Source organism: Tamandua tetradactyla, chromosome 6, assembly GCF_023851605.1.
Source record: "Tamandua tetradactyla isolate mTamTet1 chromosome 6, mTamTet1.pri, whole genome shotgun sequence".
Taxonomy (NCBI): Eukaryota; Metazoa; Chordata; class Mammalia; order Pilosa; family Myrmecophagidae; genus Tamandua; species Tamandua tetradactyla.
In genome coordinates, this window is record NC_135332.1 from 174,018,074 (window position 1) to 174,034,705 (window position 16,632).

The 16,632-nt window shown below is 37.0% G+C and overlaps 1 protein-coding gene, 1 long non-coding RNA gene and 1 pseudogene across 8 annotated transcripts in view; 2 read left to right on the forward strand and 1 right to left on the reverse strand.

Annotated features, from left to right (window-relative positions):
* The window catches only part of CYRIB (CYFIP related Rac1 interactor B), a 197,033-nt gene that overhangs the window by 55,299 nt on the left and 125,102 nt on the right, over positions 1-16,632 (reverse strand). The window lies entirely within an intron of this gene.
* LOC143689050 (popeye domain-containing protein 3 pseudogene) lies at positions 4,622-6,072 on the forward strand (annotated as a pseudogene).
* LOC143689051 (uncharacterized) lies at positions 7,473-11,310 on the forward strand. The gene is made up of 3 exons (XR_013178511.1): positions 7,473-7,684; positions 7,994-8,178; positions 10,897-11,310. It is a non-coding gene; the product is annotated as an uncharacterized LOC143689051 (long non-coding RNA).

Here is a 16,632-nt window from a genome sequence, read left to right on the forward strand (position 1 = left end):
TGTAAACCACATCTGAGCTTTGCAGTATTTCAACTGATAGTACATACGATGAACTGGTAACACAACCTAGACTGCATACTTCTTTCATTTGGATATATGATGAAATCTAATTGAACTGAATTTGCTTAAGCTCCACTTCATACACAAAGCAATCTCAAAAACGATCTTAGGAAACAGAAAAGAGTAGCTGAATTACTGGGTCTGCTGACCATGTTTCCAGATCAAAATATAAAAGTGTCATATTATTTAATTTCAAAAAATCTCAATAAGTTTAAAGAACTTGAAAAATTATTTTATATTCATCTGAAAAAATACTTTTGTAAACACAGAAGAACAGATGAGAAAGACGAGTCCTACTAATTAATGCTTAAAGTGGTATGGAAGTGGTATATACAGTAGGGGAGGAGATCAGAGAAACCAGAATAGGTTTAATTTCATACAAATGTTAAAAAAAAAAACATCGCCAAATATTTATCAAAAAAGTCTACTTTTGATACCATAGTACCAAAATAGGAGAAATTACAATGAAAAAGACTGTGCTCTCTAGAAGCATCTAGTTTTACTGAGGCAATTAAAATGTTCAAGTTAAAAAGAGAATGTCAACAGAAACATCTAAATATAGTGCTGTGGCAACTAAGAGAGATATTATTTCCAGCTAAGGGTAGGACATGGAAACGAGATATTAGAAAACAATTATTAAACTTTGGTAACTGAGATAAACTCTGAAAAATGGACAGGATTTTGACAAGCAGGACCAAAGAGGCTGAAGGGTCTAAGACAATATCCCAGGTGAGGAACTGTATAAATTAAACATCATAAAGCAATGAAGGAAGAAAAGTTTAATAAAAGGTGTTGAAATAAATGTAAAACTGAGATAAATGCTTCTTGGCCTATTCATTCCAGATATGAGAAAATAAAAAATGTCTTTCTTATTTTCAGAAAAATAACATAAAATTTGAAGCACTATAAGAAATTTAAAATGGAAAGACAGAATCAATCACATAAACATTTCTTAAAAGGATACCCAATAGTGATGGACCAAGACGGTGGTGTAGTGAGGAATGGAATTTAGTTCAGCTTCTAGGGCACCTAGTAATGGCTAGAAACTATATGCGGAACAACTGTTTGAGGAACTTAGTGACAGGGCACACATCCTACACCAGTCTGGAACGGTGGAACAGTCGAGATCCCACACAGAGATCTAAGTTTCACAAGCCACAGATATTGGCACTCCTCCCCTATGGGCACAGCAGGCCAGTTCCCTGAGGGAATGAGAAGTCTCATTCCTCTTGCCAAGACCAGCCAGCATGAAGGGTGCAGGGAATAGCCATCTCGCCCGGCACTATCTTGCTCATGTGGCTGGGGCAGTCAGGGAGAGGCAGGGCTGAGGGGAACAGGCAGCTCAAGAGCAACATCAAGTAGAATCACATACCCTCCATGAGCTCTGGGCCTTGGTGTGGTGAGTAGTTACTGACAAACCAAGTGTAAAATGGGACCTTCAAGGCAAACCCAAGACAAGTTAAGGAAATCAACTTGCAAATTAACCTCACAAAGATCAACTAAAGCCTCAAAGACAACAAAAAATCAGAAAGCATGTGAAAATTCAGGCAGATATGGCACAGTCAAATAACCAAATCAAAACACTAGAGGGGACAAGGAATTTGGGATAACTAATAAAGGGCATCAAGAAGACACAGGAGGAGCATAAAGAAGAATTTGAAAGACTAAATAGAAAAACACTGTATCTCACAGAAATGAAAAATACTGTAGACCAAATAAAAAATAGAGTAGAGAAACACAACAGCAGATTTTTTGAAGAGGAAGAAGAAAGAAAAAAGGAGCTAGAACACAGGATGATTGAATTTAAATACACAAAAGAATAAATGGCAAGAAATATGAAAGAGAAAAGAAGAGGATCACAGGGAAATGATGGATAACATGAAGAGCACAAATATATGAAACATTAGTGTCCCAGAAACAGAAAAGAAGAACAAAGCGCTACAAAGTTTAGTTGATGAGATAATAGGGGAAAACTTCCCAAATATTATAATAAAAGACCTAAATATGCAAACCAAAGAAGCCTAACAAACCCCAAATAAGATAAATTCAAGCAGATATAAACAAAGATACCTACTAATCATATTGTCAAATACTGAAGAGAAGCAGAAAGTTCTGAAAGCACCAAGAGAAAAGTTATTCACTACATACAAGGGAAACCACATAAGACTAAGTTCAACAGGCACCATGAAACCATGAAGGCAATGGTATTACATATTTAAACTCTGAATGAAAAAGACTTCCAGCCAAGAATTCTTTATCCAGTCAAGTTGTCTTTCAAAACTGAGGGAGAAATCAAAATCTTCTCAGACAAAGGCTGAGAGAATGTGTCACGAGGACACCAGCAATATAGAAATTCTAAAAGGAGTTCTGCTGGTTGAAAAAGAAAAAAATACACAAGAGAAGAAAGTCTGGAGGAAGGCACAGAATTGAAGAGTATCAGTAAGGGTAACTTAATGGATAAAAAGAGAGAGGGAAAAGAATATATCAATCTGACAAACAAAACCGAAAAGGATAAGACAGCAGATTCAAGAACTGCCTTTACAGTAAAAGCTGAATGTAACAGACTAAACTCACCAATTAAAAGATAACAATTGGCAGAACGGATTTTAAAACATGATCCATCTATATGCTGTTTTCAAGAGACTAATTTTAGACATAAAGATATAAATAGATTGAAAGTGAAACGATGGAAAAAAGATCTGCTATGCAAGCTGTAACCAAAAGAAAGCAAGAGTAGTTATACTAGTATCAGATAAAATAGCCTTTAAATGTAAAACTGTCATAAGAGACAAAGAAGGACCCTACATACTAATAAAAGGAGCAATTTATCAAGAAGACATAACAACCATAAATGTTTATGCTCCCAATTATGGTGCTCCCAAGGCACATTAAGCATACACTGACAAAACTGAAAGGAGCAATAGACATTTCAACAACAACAATTATTATTATTATTATTACTTCAATACACCACTCTTCTACATACAATACAACAACCAGACAGAGGATCACCAAGGTAACAGAGAATTTAAACAATGTGATAAACGAACTGGACCTGACAGACATATATAGATCACTACACCCCAAACACCAGGAAATACATTCTTCTCTAGGGTTCAAGCAATATTTTCCAGAATAGATCATAAGCTGGGACACAAAACAGGTCTTAATAAACTTAATAAGATTGAAATTATTCAAAGCACTCTTTATTTTTGCATGGGCAGGCACAGGAAATCCAGCTGGACCTCCGGCAGGGCAGGCGAGAAATCAGCCTGCTGAGCCACCGAGGCCTGCCCCAAAGCACTTTTGAATGATGCTGGAAATTAATAGCCACCAAAGAACCAGAACTTTCACAAACACCAATCCTGCTCAAACTCCTCCAAAAAACTGAGGAAAAAGGAATACTACATAACTTACTTTATGAAGCTAAGATCACTCTGATACCAAAATTGGATAATGATGCTACAACAAAGAAAACTACAGACGAATCTCCCTAATGAACATAGATGCAAAAATTCTCAACAAAAAAACAGCAAATCGAATCCAATGATACATTCAAAGAATTATACATCACAATCAAGAGGGGTTTATACTAGGAATGCAAGGGCAGGTTCAACATAAGAAAAATCAAACAATGTAATACAGCATATCAATAAATACAAAGGGAAAAACCACATGAATATATCAACTGAAGCTGGAAAAGCATCAGACAAAGTTCAGCATCCTTTTCTGATTAAAAATACTTCAAAAAGTAGAAAAAAGGAAACTTCCTCAGTATCATAAAGGGCATACATGAAAAAAAAAAACCATAGCCAGCACCATATTCAACAGTGAGGAGTTGAAAGCATTCCCTCTAAGATCGGGAATGAGACAAGGATGCCCACTGTCACTGTTATATTTAACATTGCACCAGGAGTCTAATTAGAGTGGTAAGACAGGAGAAAGGAAGAAAAGGCTTTCAAACAGGAAGAAATAAAACTTTCATTATTTGCTGATGACATGATCCTATATTTTGAAAATCTTGAGCAATCTATGACAAAGCTACTTGAACTAGTAAACACATTCAGCAAAGTGGCAAGACACTGATTAATGTACGAAAACCAGTAAAATTTCTATACACCAGTAACGACATAACTAAGGAGATAATTAAGGAAAGAACTCCATTCAAAATAGCAGCTAAAAGAATCAAATACCTAGGAATAAGCTTAACCAGAGAGATGTCAGGGACCTGTACACAGAAAACTACAAAACAATGCTAAAAGAAATCAAAGATCTAAATAAATGGAAACGCATTCTGTGCTCAGGGATAAAGAGGATTAATGTCTTAAGATGTCAATTCTACCTAAATTGATCTGCAAATTCAGTGTAATAACAATCAAAATTCTGACAATCTATTTTGAAGACTTGGAAAAAGTTTGTTATCAAATTTACTTGGAAGGGAAAGAGACCTCAAATAGCTGAAGATATCCTAAAAAAAAGAAGAGCAAAGTGGGAGGACTAATACTTGCTGACTTTAAAACTTATTGTAAAACCACACTGGTGGAGCCGGGGGCCCCGGGTTTCCGCGCTGGCCAGCCGGGCCCCGCGCTCTCGGCTGGGCAACTTCTTCCTGCACAGGGCTGGGGCGCTGCGCTGGGCCGGAGGGAAAAAAAGAAAACATCAAAATATTTATGGACTAGATCTAAATCCAGAGCCCAAATGAACTTAAAGAAGCGAACATGGGATTCTTGGTATTTCAAGATCCAGACACACCCAACCAGTAATCACCGTGACTCCAGTACCCTAGGTTTCTCTGGTTTTGTGACGGAGTAAAACTCTGATGATGGAAAAGCAGAGGACTTGATTACTTGCATAAATATCATCTAACATCGACTGACAATGAACTAGATGGTGGTACAGCCATGGAAAGAAATTCAAGTTTATGGAAGAGCCTAACTGATGAGCACCCTGTCTGCACAAGCTGGAAGCAAGAAGCCGAAGGGGCAATTTATGACCTTGCCAGTATTTTATTTGTAGTAGGTTTCATGGGTGGAAGTGGGTTCTTTGGGCTCCTCTATGTCTTCAGTTTGCTAGGATTAGGCTTTCTCTGCTCTGCTGTGTGGGCTTGGGTAGATGTCTGTGCAGCTGACATATTTTCCTGGAATTGTGTACTGTTTATCATCTGTTTCATGCAGTTTGTTCATATTGCATACCAAGTTCACAGCATAACCTTTGCAAGAGAATTCCAGGTGTTGTACAGTTCCCTTTTCCAGCCTCTGGGAATCACTTTGCCTGTCTTCAGAACAATTGCCTTGAGCTCTGAAGTGGTTACATTGGAAAAGGAGCACTGTTATGCCATGCAGTGGAAAACCTCCATTGATAAACTCTCCCTGCTTGTTTCTGGAAGGATCAGAGTGACAGTTGATGGAGAATTTCTGCATTACATTTTCCCCTTTCAGTTCCTGGACTCTCCCGAATGGGATTCGCTGAGACCCACAGAGGAAGGCGTTTTCCAGGTAACCCTCACAGCAGAAACTGATTGTCAATATGTGTCTTGGAGGAGAAAGAAATTATATTTGCTCTTTGCTCAGCATCGTTACATCTCTCGCCTGTTTTCGGTTTTAATTGGCAGTGACATTGCAGATAAACTCTATGCCTTGAATGATAGAGTATATATAGGAAAAAGATATCACTATGATATTCGGTTACCCAACTTTTATCAAATGTCAAGTCCAGAAATCTCCAGATCACCCCTAACGGAGCCTTACCGGAATTCCAGACGATATTGTGATAAGTGACATTAGAATCTGATGTTTTATAATGATAAAAGAGACTCGCTTCATCATTCCCCAAATGAAATAGCAAAATATAGAAAACTGAGCTCACTAATATTTTTATAGATCAAACTCAGAGGCAAGATGCCATCGCCAGCTGTTTTTACTCATCTCAGCTTCCATATTGTGAATAAATTTTATACATTTTTCTTGTAATTCTTATTCTTATAACTGGGGCGGGGGTGAATAACTGTGCATCAAAAGCAGGAGTATTATATTTTGTATTCTCAAATATTTTATCACATTTATTCAAATCTATTGAGTTAGGCCTTGCTCCTCAAGAAGCAGCCGGCAAGTGCTGAGAAAGGGTTGCTGCTGAGCACATTGGCATTTCCAGAATTCACTTTTTGCTATAACCTCTGATGAAAGATAGAACACTATTGTCTTGGGCAGCAATTATTTATTTTTAAATGTGAAGTTATTTAAAATGGCTAAAAAGTAGAATAAATTCTAGAGATACTGATAAAAAAAAAAACACGCTGGTCAAAAAAGCATAGTACTGGCACAAAGAGAGAAGAACTGATTAATAGAACTGAAATGCATCAAGCATGAAGAGCTAGCCCACCAAATCTATGGTCAATTGATTTTCAACAAGACCCCCAAGTCCAATGAATTGGGACACAATAGCCTTCTCAATAAATGGGATGTGAGAGCTGGATATCAATAGCCAAAAGAATGGAAGAGGACCCTTACCTTATACCTTGTATAAAAATTAATTCAAAATGGATCAAAGACCTAAACATAAGATCCAATACCGTAAAACTCCTAGAAGAAAATATAGGGAAACATCTTCAAGATCTAGTAATAGTAGGTAGCTTCTTAACCTTTACACCCAAAGCACAAGCAACGAAAAGAAAGAAAATTGAACTCCTCAAATCAAAAGCTTCTGCACCTCAGAGGACTTTGTCACAAAGGGGAAGAGGCAGCCAACACAATGGGAGAAAATATTTGGAAACCACATCCGGATAAAGGTCTGATATCCTACATACATAAAGAAATTACACAAGGCAATAACAACAAACAACTCAATTATAAAATGGGCAAAGGATATGAATAGATACTTCCCTGAGGAACAAATATAAATGGCTAAAAAGCACATGAGCAGATGCTCATCTTCACTAGCTATAAAGCAAATGCAAATCAAGACTAAAATAAGATATCACCTCACACCTGTAAGAATGGCTGCTATTAAACAAACAGAAAACTACAAATGTTAGTGAGGATGTGGAGAAATCAGAACATTCATTCACGGTTGGTGGGAATGTATAATGGTACAGTTGCTGTGGAAGACAGTTCGGAGATTCCTCAGAAAATTAAATACTGAGTTGCCCTATGACCCAGCAGTTCTAATACTTGGTAGATACCCAGAAGAGCTGAAAGCAGTGTCATGAGCGGACATTTGCACACTGATATTCACAGGGGCACTATTTACAATTGGAAAAGATGGAAACAATCCAAGTGCCCATCAACAGATGAGTGGATAAACAAAATGTGGCATATACATACAATGGAATATTATGTAGCAGTAAGATGAAATGAGGTCATAGAGCATATGACAACATGGATTAACGCTGAGGACATAATGCTGAGAAAAATAAACCAGACACAGAGGGATAGATTTTGCCATTATGACTCTGGTAACAGTAAATTCAGAGGCTTACTATGTTAGGGGACTTAGAGAGACACAGAAGCTAGAGACAGGTGAATGGTTACCCAACGAGCCTGAACCAAAACGTAAGAGAACAGAAAGAAGTGACGAAAAGTGATGGTATTTCATTAGTAGGGTAATAAGTAACATTGCAATATTGAAGGTGAGCATGATTGAAAGGGGTTGTATAGAGTAATATATCCCACAAATTAACTCTACAATTATAAACAATCTCTTCCATGAACTACTTCAAAGGTTTGGTCTTGTATAGAGTCAATAATAGAGAGGTATAGGGGGGGAAACTAATATGACATACTATGGCCTATAATCAATAGGAAGATATCAACAGTATTACTGCAATCGCAGTGGCTAATAATTGGGGGGGCGGATAAGAACTAGGTTTAGATTTGATATTTGGTGAGACCATGTTTATCGGTTCCTTTTCTCTTTGAACCACTGAAAACTTGTTTAGAATAGAGAGTGCTGATGACTGTACAACTGAGTGACGACACTGTGAGACAGTGCTCTGGACATTATCCATGATGTCCAATAGATGGAGGAGGCCAAAGGGCACAATGACTGAGAAACAGAATGGTGAACTGAGACATATGCATAGGATGGAATACTGTGTGACTACAAAAAGAATGAAGTCATGAGGTACGCAAAGAAGTGAGTGAACCCTGGGGACCTTGTGCTATGCAAAATAAGCCAGAACCAAAGTCAAATATAATATGGTCTCTTTTAGAAAATACTAACAAGAAAACTGGAGTCTAGATTGCAGACTCTTATAGCAGTCACACTTAGTCCAGAGTTGTAAGTGCACTTCTAGATTCTGAGATGCTGTGATTAGGCAGTGTATAAGCAGTTTCCTTGCAATGCTGACTACGTCGTGACACCTAATACTCAGAGACGCAGTTCTGCAGCTCTGAAAGTCAGCATCGCTATGTACAGCAATTGTTAAAGTAACTGAAGGAGAGATCAGGCTTCAATCGAAGACAAAAATGAAGTCAGTCTGGTGGGGACTAGGGTGGGTCAGAATGCAGGGCAAAGGATGATAGTGTATGTATTCTACAGCTTCACCTACTGTATGAGGTCAAAGGCAGAGAGGTTTTTTGTGTCTAGAACCTAATTTAATGTAACACACAACCTATATCAACCTGCTTGGATACCTCATTTTAACAATCTGAACACATGGAACCCAGAACTGAAATAAGGTCATGTAATGCGAGATGGCATAATGTAATACCCAGATACATCCCAGACTATGGTGGGCTGATAATTAAAAAGTGTTGGTAGAGTCTCTTGAGAGACGAGAGAAAAAAAATGGAACTATTGAATTTCCCAATCTGGGAAACTCCTGGTACTCTCTCAAACATTAGGGACTCCAATGGAAATACACCAAGCCCTTGATTTTGAGGAGGACTGCTTACACAAAACTCAATTTTGTAGTGAAGAAGCTAAGACTACTTTTAATTATTCCTAAGAGTTGCTCCCAGGAAACCTCTTTCATTGCTCACATGTGGTCTCTCTCTATGTAAGCCCAACTATGCAAGGAAAATTATTAACACCCCCCCTGCCACCCCCACACACACACGGGAACAGGACAGCCAGGGGAGAAAGTCTCCCTGAAAGCATGGGACATGATTCCCAGAGATGAGGCTGGGATAGACAATGCCTTCCACACCAAAAGGGGGAAAAATGTAACAAAATAAGGTATCAATGACAGAGTTCAAATAGAGCCGAGAAGCTATTCTAGAGGCTACTCGTATGCAAGCTTCAGCTAGATATTGCTAATTGCCCCGATTTGCCAAACCCCAACCAACATCATTCCTGTTAATCCTAAAGAACATCTAGAGCTCTGAGACTCTACAAAAGTTTTATGCATTAAGTTTACTTTCTAACGCTTATAACCTCCAGAGGGTTCCTAGGCCAGATAAGACCTGAAATCCAGAGGGACCAGTCTCTCCAAAAATGTCAACTAGTTCCATCCCCCTACCCTATACTGTCAATACCCCTCTTCAACATGAAAAAGTTAAAATGGGCATATCCCAAAGACTCCTGTAGATTGGGAGGAGGATCAGCAGAGGAGGAGGAGCTGTAATGGAGTAGATAGGATTTAACAGACAAACATGACTGCTGAATCACTATATGGATGCTTCTTTCAGCCTCTGGTGTTTTGGAGCAGCTAGATTGTAAAACCTGAAGTTACAGAATGGTAACCACATCAAACTTTGAAATCTGTTCCGTAACTACCTGTTAAAATGTACTCTGAAAATTAGGGCTTTTTTAAAAATTATTTTTTACTTTTTATGTATGTCATATTTCACAATAAATTTTTTTTAAAAAAAGGATATCCAAAATGTTTTAATAGTCCATATAAATGGATATACATAATATAAAGACGAGAGAGGGAAAGATTATGATGATAATTTATAAGAAGAAAGCAAACTAGTAAACACAAAAAACGTACTTTCTCTAATAAAAAGAAATACAATATGATTAAAGTGGTTGGTCTTCAAAAAGTTAAACACAATAGGCTAAGCCTACTTAAAATTAGGCTTAAGCATCACCCCCAGAGAACCTCTTCTGTTGCTCAGATGTGGCTTCTCTCTCTCTAAGCCAACTCTGTAAGTGAACTCACTGCCCTCTCCCTACAGGAGACATGACTCCTACGGATATAAATCTCCCTTGGCAAGGTGGGACAGAATTCCCGAGATGAGATGGGACCTGGCATCATAGGATTGAGAAAGCCTTTTTGACCAAAATGGGGAAGAGAGAAGAAATGAGACAAAATAAAGTTTCAGTGCCTGAGAGATTTCAAACAGAACTGAGAGGTTATCCTGGAGAGTTATTTTACACATTATACAGATATTCCTTGTTAGTTTATGGCATAGTGCAGTGGCTGGAGGAAAGTACCTGAAAACTACTGAGCTGTGCTCCAGTAGCCTTTATTCTTGAAGATGATATAGCTTTTGCAGCGTGACTGTGAAAACCTTGTGTCTGATGCTCCCTTTATCCACGGTATGGACAGAGGAGTAAAAAACTATGGATAAAAATAAATAAATAATAGGAGGGACAGAGGGTAAAATAAATTGGATAGATGGAAATACTTGGGATCAATTAGAGGGAAGGGTAAGGGGTATGGTGTGTATTAGTTTTTTCTTTTTTCTTTTTATTTCTTTTTCTGGAGTGATGAAAATGTTCTAAAAAAATGATCATGGTGATGAATACACAACTATGTGATGATATTGTGAGCCACTGACTGTATACCATGTACAGCATGTATGTGTGAAGATCTGTCACTAAAGGTATCAAAACAGGAAAAAAAAAAAGCTAAACACAAAATTACGTATAATCCAGCAATTTCACTTCTAGGCATATACTCAGAAGAAGTGAAAGCAAGAACTCAGATACTTATACCAATAACCAGAGCAGTAATATTCACAAGAGCTAAAAGGTGGAAACAACTCAAGCATCCATCAACAATTGAACAGATATATAAAACTTGGTGTATCCAGACAATGGAATATTATTCGGTCAAATAAAGGGATGAAGTTCTGATAACATGCTACAACATGGATGAATCCTAAAATTCTTATGGTGAGTGAAATAAGCCAGACAATGAAACACAAATACTGTATGATTCCACTTAAAAAGAATACCTAGAATAAACAAGTTCAGAGACAGAAAACAGTTTACAGGTTACCCAAGGGCTGGATAGAGGGGGCAATAGGGAGTTATTGTTTATTAATTACAGAGTTTCTGTTTGGGGTAATGAAAAGTTCTTAGTAATGGATGATGTTTGGTAGCACCTCACTGTGAATGTAATTAACACCACTGAAATATACACATGGGTGAAATGGGAAATTCCGTATTATATATGGTCCCACAATAAAATATAAACCATCAAAGTGGTTTAGAGCATTGGTTCTGGGATGACAGAGAATTGAGTTGAGTTTCCACTTATTTAATTTCTGTAAGTTATTTAAGTAACTGTTTCCTTATTTGTAAAATGGAAATTTCCACTTATTTCAGTTATCTGAGCATCAGTTTACTCTATTTGTAAAAGATCAACAATAACCTCAAAGTTATGTGAAAATTAATAGAAATCATGGCAGTTGTAAACTTGTTCACTACTTTTCTTAAGAATATTTAAATTATATAACATGTGCACAAATCTGCTATGATACTGTTATTTGAAGTGTAGCACCCTTGAGATTATACATTTCTAAATGCATAATAAAGCTCAAATGTCTGAATAAAAATCTCAGGTTTCTATGTCATTGTATACCATACTTATTATCACAAAATTGTTTTAACAGAAGGAACTGCAAAGGTAAATAAGAACCCCCTCTTTGCTATATCTAGTACAATATATTCTATATAGATACAAATATCAACATTTATATAGCATATACAATATATCTTAGCATTATGTACTTTTTAATTTCTTAGATAATTAAATAATACCTTAACATTATCAAACAAATTTTAGGATTTTAAAATTGACACTATAAGAAAAATCCATTTCTATTTTAAAATTCATGCTACAGAAGAGCTGAAACATCAACATGTTATCAGCTTACAAAAACTTACCATCTTTACAAGGAAGTAAGTGGCAAGAAATGAATTGGGTAAACTAAAGAATGCAAAACATGACTTTATTTTTGCAGATTCTAAAATTTCTTATACTTTCAATTTTCTATTTTATTAAAACAGCAACACACACTCACTGTAGAAAACTCTGAGGAAGTCAAAAGAAAAAAATCACTACCTGTAAGCAAACCCTCATTAACAATTTATTCCCCACTAGCTTTTCTTCTATACCTATTTGTTCTCAGACTTGAACATTTTCTTTATATTTGTCCCACTTTTCATTATTTCTGTCATAAGCAATATTTTCACATCATTAAAAACTCTTCCAAACTGCCACTTTTAATCATGTACCATTCTATCACATAGGTATATCCGCTTTATCCAAACACTTTTGTACTACTGGACATTCAGAATTGTTCTAAATTTTTGCTATCACAAACAATGCTATCTTCAAGGCTTTCAAAATCACAAAAAGATTTTGTGCAGATGAGAATAAGTTATTCCATCCTCAAAAGAATTTTACAAACTATCATTTTACTATACAACCCAAACAATTCCACAAGGTAGCTCTGCCTGGTTAACACTTCAAGAATCCCAGGAAGACTTCCGGGAAGATGGCTGACTAGAGGAGCTTGAGATTAGCCCTGCTCCACAGAAAAGTTAGAGAAGGGACAGGAGGGCAACTGAGGCGGCAATTCGGGAGTACGGCTGACCTGGAGAGCCCTCTGCACTATATGTGGCAGCCCTGGTTTCAGAGGCCAAGGAACTGAGAGGCAGAAAGCTGGAGCCTGGCACAGGGGTGGGGAGCGGTGGAGCCCGCGGGAGTGCACAGACGGGTACATGGGACTAGGAACAGTCCTACAACTGTGCATGAGCATAGACCTCAGCAGGATCACACCTGCCCACAATCCACAAAGGCATAATGCCAACCTACTGCCACAGCTCTACACATGTGCCTTATACCTGTGCATACCAGGGTTATGCACCCCAGACTGGTGCACCCACAGAGCTACATCCTCCCTGGCCGCTGGACACCCACGTTCACAAGCATTAGCATAACATCCCCAACCTGTGCCCATACCTACCCTGAAACTAATCACTGTACTGAATATCCCACCCCATGCCCTACTCCCTGCTGTACAACCATCGTGCAAACACAAAGCCTTAGACTACTGTAAGAAATCAACTCCCAAAGTAAATCAATCAAGATATTTACATGCAATGAAGACAGAATAAGGTCACTAAGCACATCACGATGAAGACAGATATAGCCCTGCCTAATGACCAAATTAAAACACCAAAGGAGACACAGACATTGGAACAACTAATCAAAGATGTTCATATAATTCTACTTAATAAAATAAGTGGGATGGCAAATGATATAAAGGAGATCAAGAAGACAGTGAAGAGCACAAAGAGGAATATAAAAGAACAAAAAGAAAAACAGGAGAAATCACAGAGATTAAAGACTCTGTTGATCAAATAAAAAACATACTAGAGGCACATAACACTGGATTTAAAGAGAAAGAAAGAATAAGTGATACAGAGGACAAGATAATTGATTTTGAAGACTCAAAACAGCAAATGGAAAAAAAGATGGAAAAAATTCAATGGGAACTCAGGGAAATAATAGACAAGACAAAGCACACAAATTTAAGAATCTTTGGTGTCCCAGAAGGAGAAGAGAGGAGTAAAGGGCTAGGGAGAGTAGTTGAGGGTATAATGGGGGGAAACTTCCCAAGCCTCATAAAGAACATATATATACAAGTCAAAGAAAACCAAAGAACTCCAAACAGAATAAATCCAGATAGGCCTTCCCCAAGGCACATACTAATCAGTCTGTCAAATGCTGAAGAGAAGCAGAAAATCCTGAAAGTGGCAAGAGAAAAACAACCTACTACATGTAAGGGAAATCAAATAAGACTGACTTCAGACTACTCAACTACCACCCTGGAGTCGAGAAGGCAGTGATACGATATATTCAAGATCCTGAAACAGAAAGACTTCCAGCCAAGAATTCTGTACCCAGCCAAATTGTCCTTTAAAATTGAGGGAGAGAGTAAAGCCTTCACAGACAAAGAATTCTGAAAGAATCTGTCAATAAGAGACCAGCTCTACAAGAAATACGAAAAGAAGTTCAGCCAGCTGTAAAGAAAAGACAGGAGAGGAAGGTCTGGAGGAGGTCACAGAATTGAAGAATACCATTAAGGGTAATTTAAAGAATACAAAGAGAAAGAGGGAAAAGAATATATAGATCCAACAAAACAAAATAAAAAATAAGATGGTAGAATCAATAAATGCCTTTTCAGTAATAACTTTGAATGTTAACAGACTGAACTTATCAATTAAAAGATAAAGATTGGCAGAATGGATTAAGAAACAAAATCCAGCTATATGCTGCTTACAAAAGACTCATTTTAGACAGAATACAAATAGATTGAAAGTGAAAGGATGGAAAAAGATCTTCCATGCAAGTTGTAACCGAAAGAAAGCAGGAGTACCTATACTAATTTCAGACAAAAGAGATTTTAAATGTAAAGACATCATAAGAGAAAAAGAAGGACACTATATACTAATTAAAGGGTCAATTCACCAAGAAGATATAACAATCATAAATGTTTATGCTCCCAATGAAGGAGCTCCAAAGGACATGAGACAGACGTTGGCAAAACTGAAGGGAGCAACAGATGTTTCAACAATAAAAGCAGAAGACTTCAATACACTACTCTTCTCTATATATAGAACAACTAGACAGAAGATCAACAAGGAAACAGAGAAGTTAAATAACTTAATAAATGAATTAGATCTAACAGACATACATAAGTCATTGCACCCCAAAGCACAAGGTTATACATTCTTCTCTAGTGCTCATGAAACATTCTCCAGGATAGATCATATACTGGGGCACAAAACAGGTCTTTATAAATATAAGAATATTGAAATTATTCACAGCACTTTCTATGATCACAAAGGGATGAAGCTGGATTTCAATAACAACCAAAGAATGAGAACATTCATAAATATATGGAGATTAAATAACACATTCCTAAACCAGTGAGTCAAAGAAGAAACTGCTAGAGAAATCAGTAGCTATCCGGAGATGAATGAAAATGTGAATACAAGTTACAAGAACTTATGGGATGAGGCAAAGGCTGTGCTGAGAGGGAAATGAATTGCTTTACATGCCTATATTAAAAACCAAGAAAGAGCAAAAATCGAGGACATAACATCAAACCTGGAGGAACTCAAGAAAGAACAGCAAACTAACCCCAAAGCAAATAGGAGAAGGGAAATAACAAAGATTAGAGCAGAGATAAATGAATGGGAGAGCAAAAGAACAGTAGAAAGAATCAATAAAATCAAAAGTTGGTTCTTTGAGAAAATCAGTAAAATTGATGGGCACTAGCAAGACCCACCAAAAAAAAAAAGAGAGAGAGAGAGATAAGATGCAAATAAACAAAATCAGAAATGAGAATGAATGTCTTACCACAGAACCTGAAGAAATAAAAGAAATCATGAAGGATACTATGAACACATATACACCAACAAACTAGACAACTTAGATGAAATGGACAAATTCTGGGAGACACACAAACAAGCTACACTGACTCAGGAAGAAATAGAAGATCTCAACAAACCAATCACAAGTAAGGAGATTCAATCAGTCATCAAAAATCTTCCTACAAAGAAAAACTCAGGACCAGGTGGCTTCACAAGGAAATTTTATCAAACATTCCAGAAAGAAATAACACCATACCTGCTCAAACTTTTCCGAGAAACTGATGGGAAAGGAACTCTACCTAACTCATTTTATGAAGATAATATCATTTAAATATCAAAACCAGGTAAAAACGCTATAAAAAAGGAAAACTACACACCAATCTCCCTAATGAACATGGGCACAAAAATTCTCAATAAAATATTAGCAAATCAAATCCAACAGCACATTAAAAGAATTATACACCATAAGCAAGTGGGGTTTATACCAGGAATGCAAGGATGGTTCAACACAAGAAAATCAATTAATGTAATACAGCACATTAACAAATCAAAAGGGAAAAATCACATGATCATCTCAACTGATGTTGAAAAAGCACTCAACAAAATTGAACATCCTTTTCTGATAAAAACATGCCAAAATATAGGAATCTATGGTAACTACCTCAATACGATAAAGGGAATGTATGAAAAACTGACAGCCAGCATTGCATAGCATCATACTCAATGCAGAGAGACTGAAAGCCTTCTCCCCAGACAAGGATTCCTACTGTTACCACTATTACTCAACATTGTACTAGAAGTTCTAGTTAGAGCAATCAGGCAAGACAAAGAAATAAAAGGCATCCAAATTGGAAAGGAAGAAGTAAAACCCTCATTATTTGCAGATGATATGATACTAGACTTGGAAGATCCTGAGAAGTCTATAATAAAGTTACTTGAGCTAATAAACAAATTCAGTAAGGTGGAGGGATATAAATTAATGTGCAAAAATCAGTAACATTTCTATACACCAGC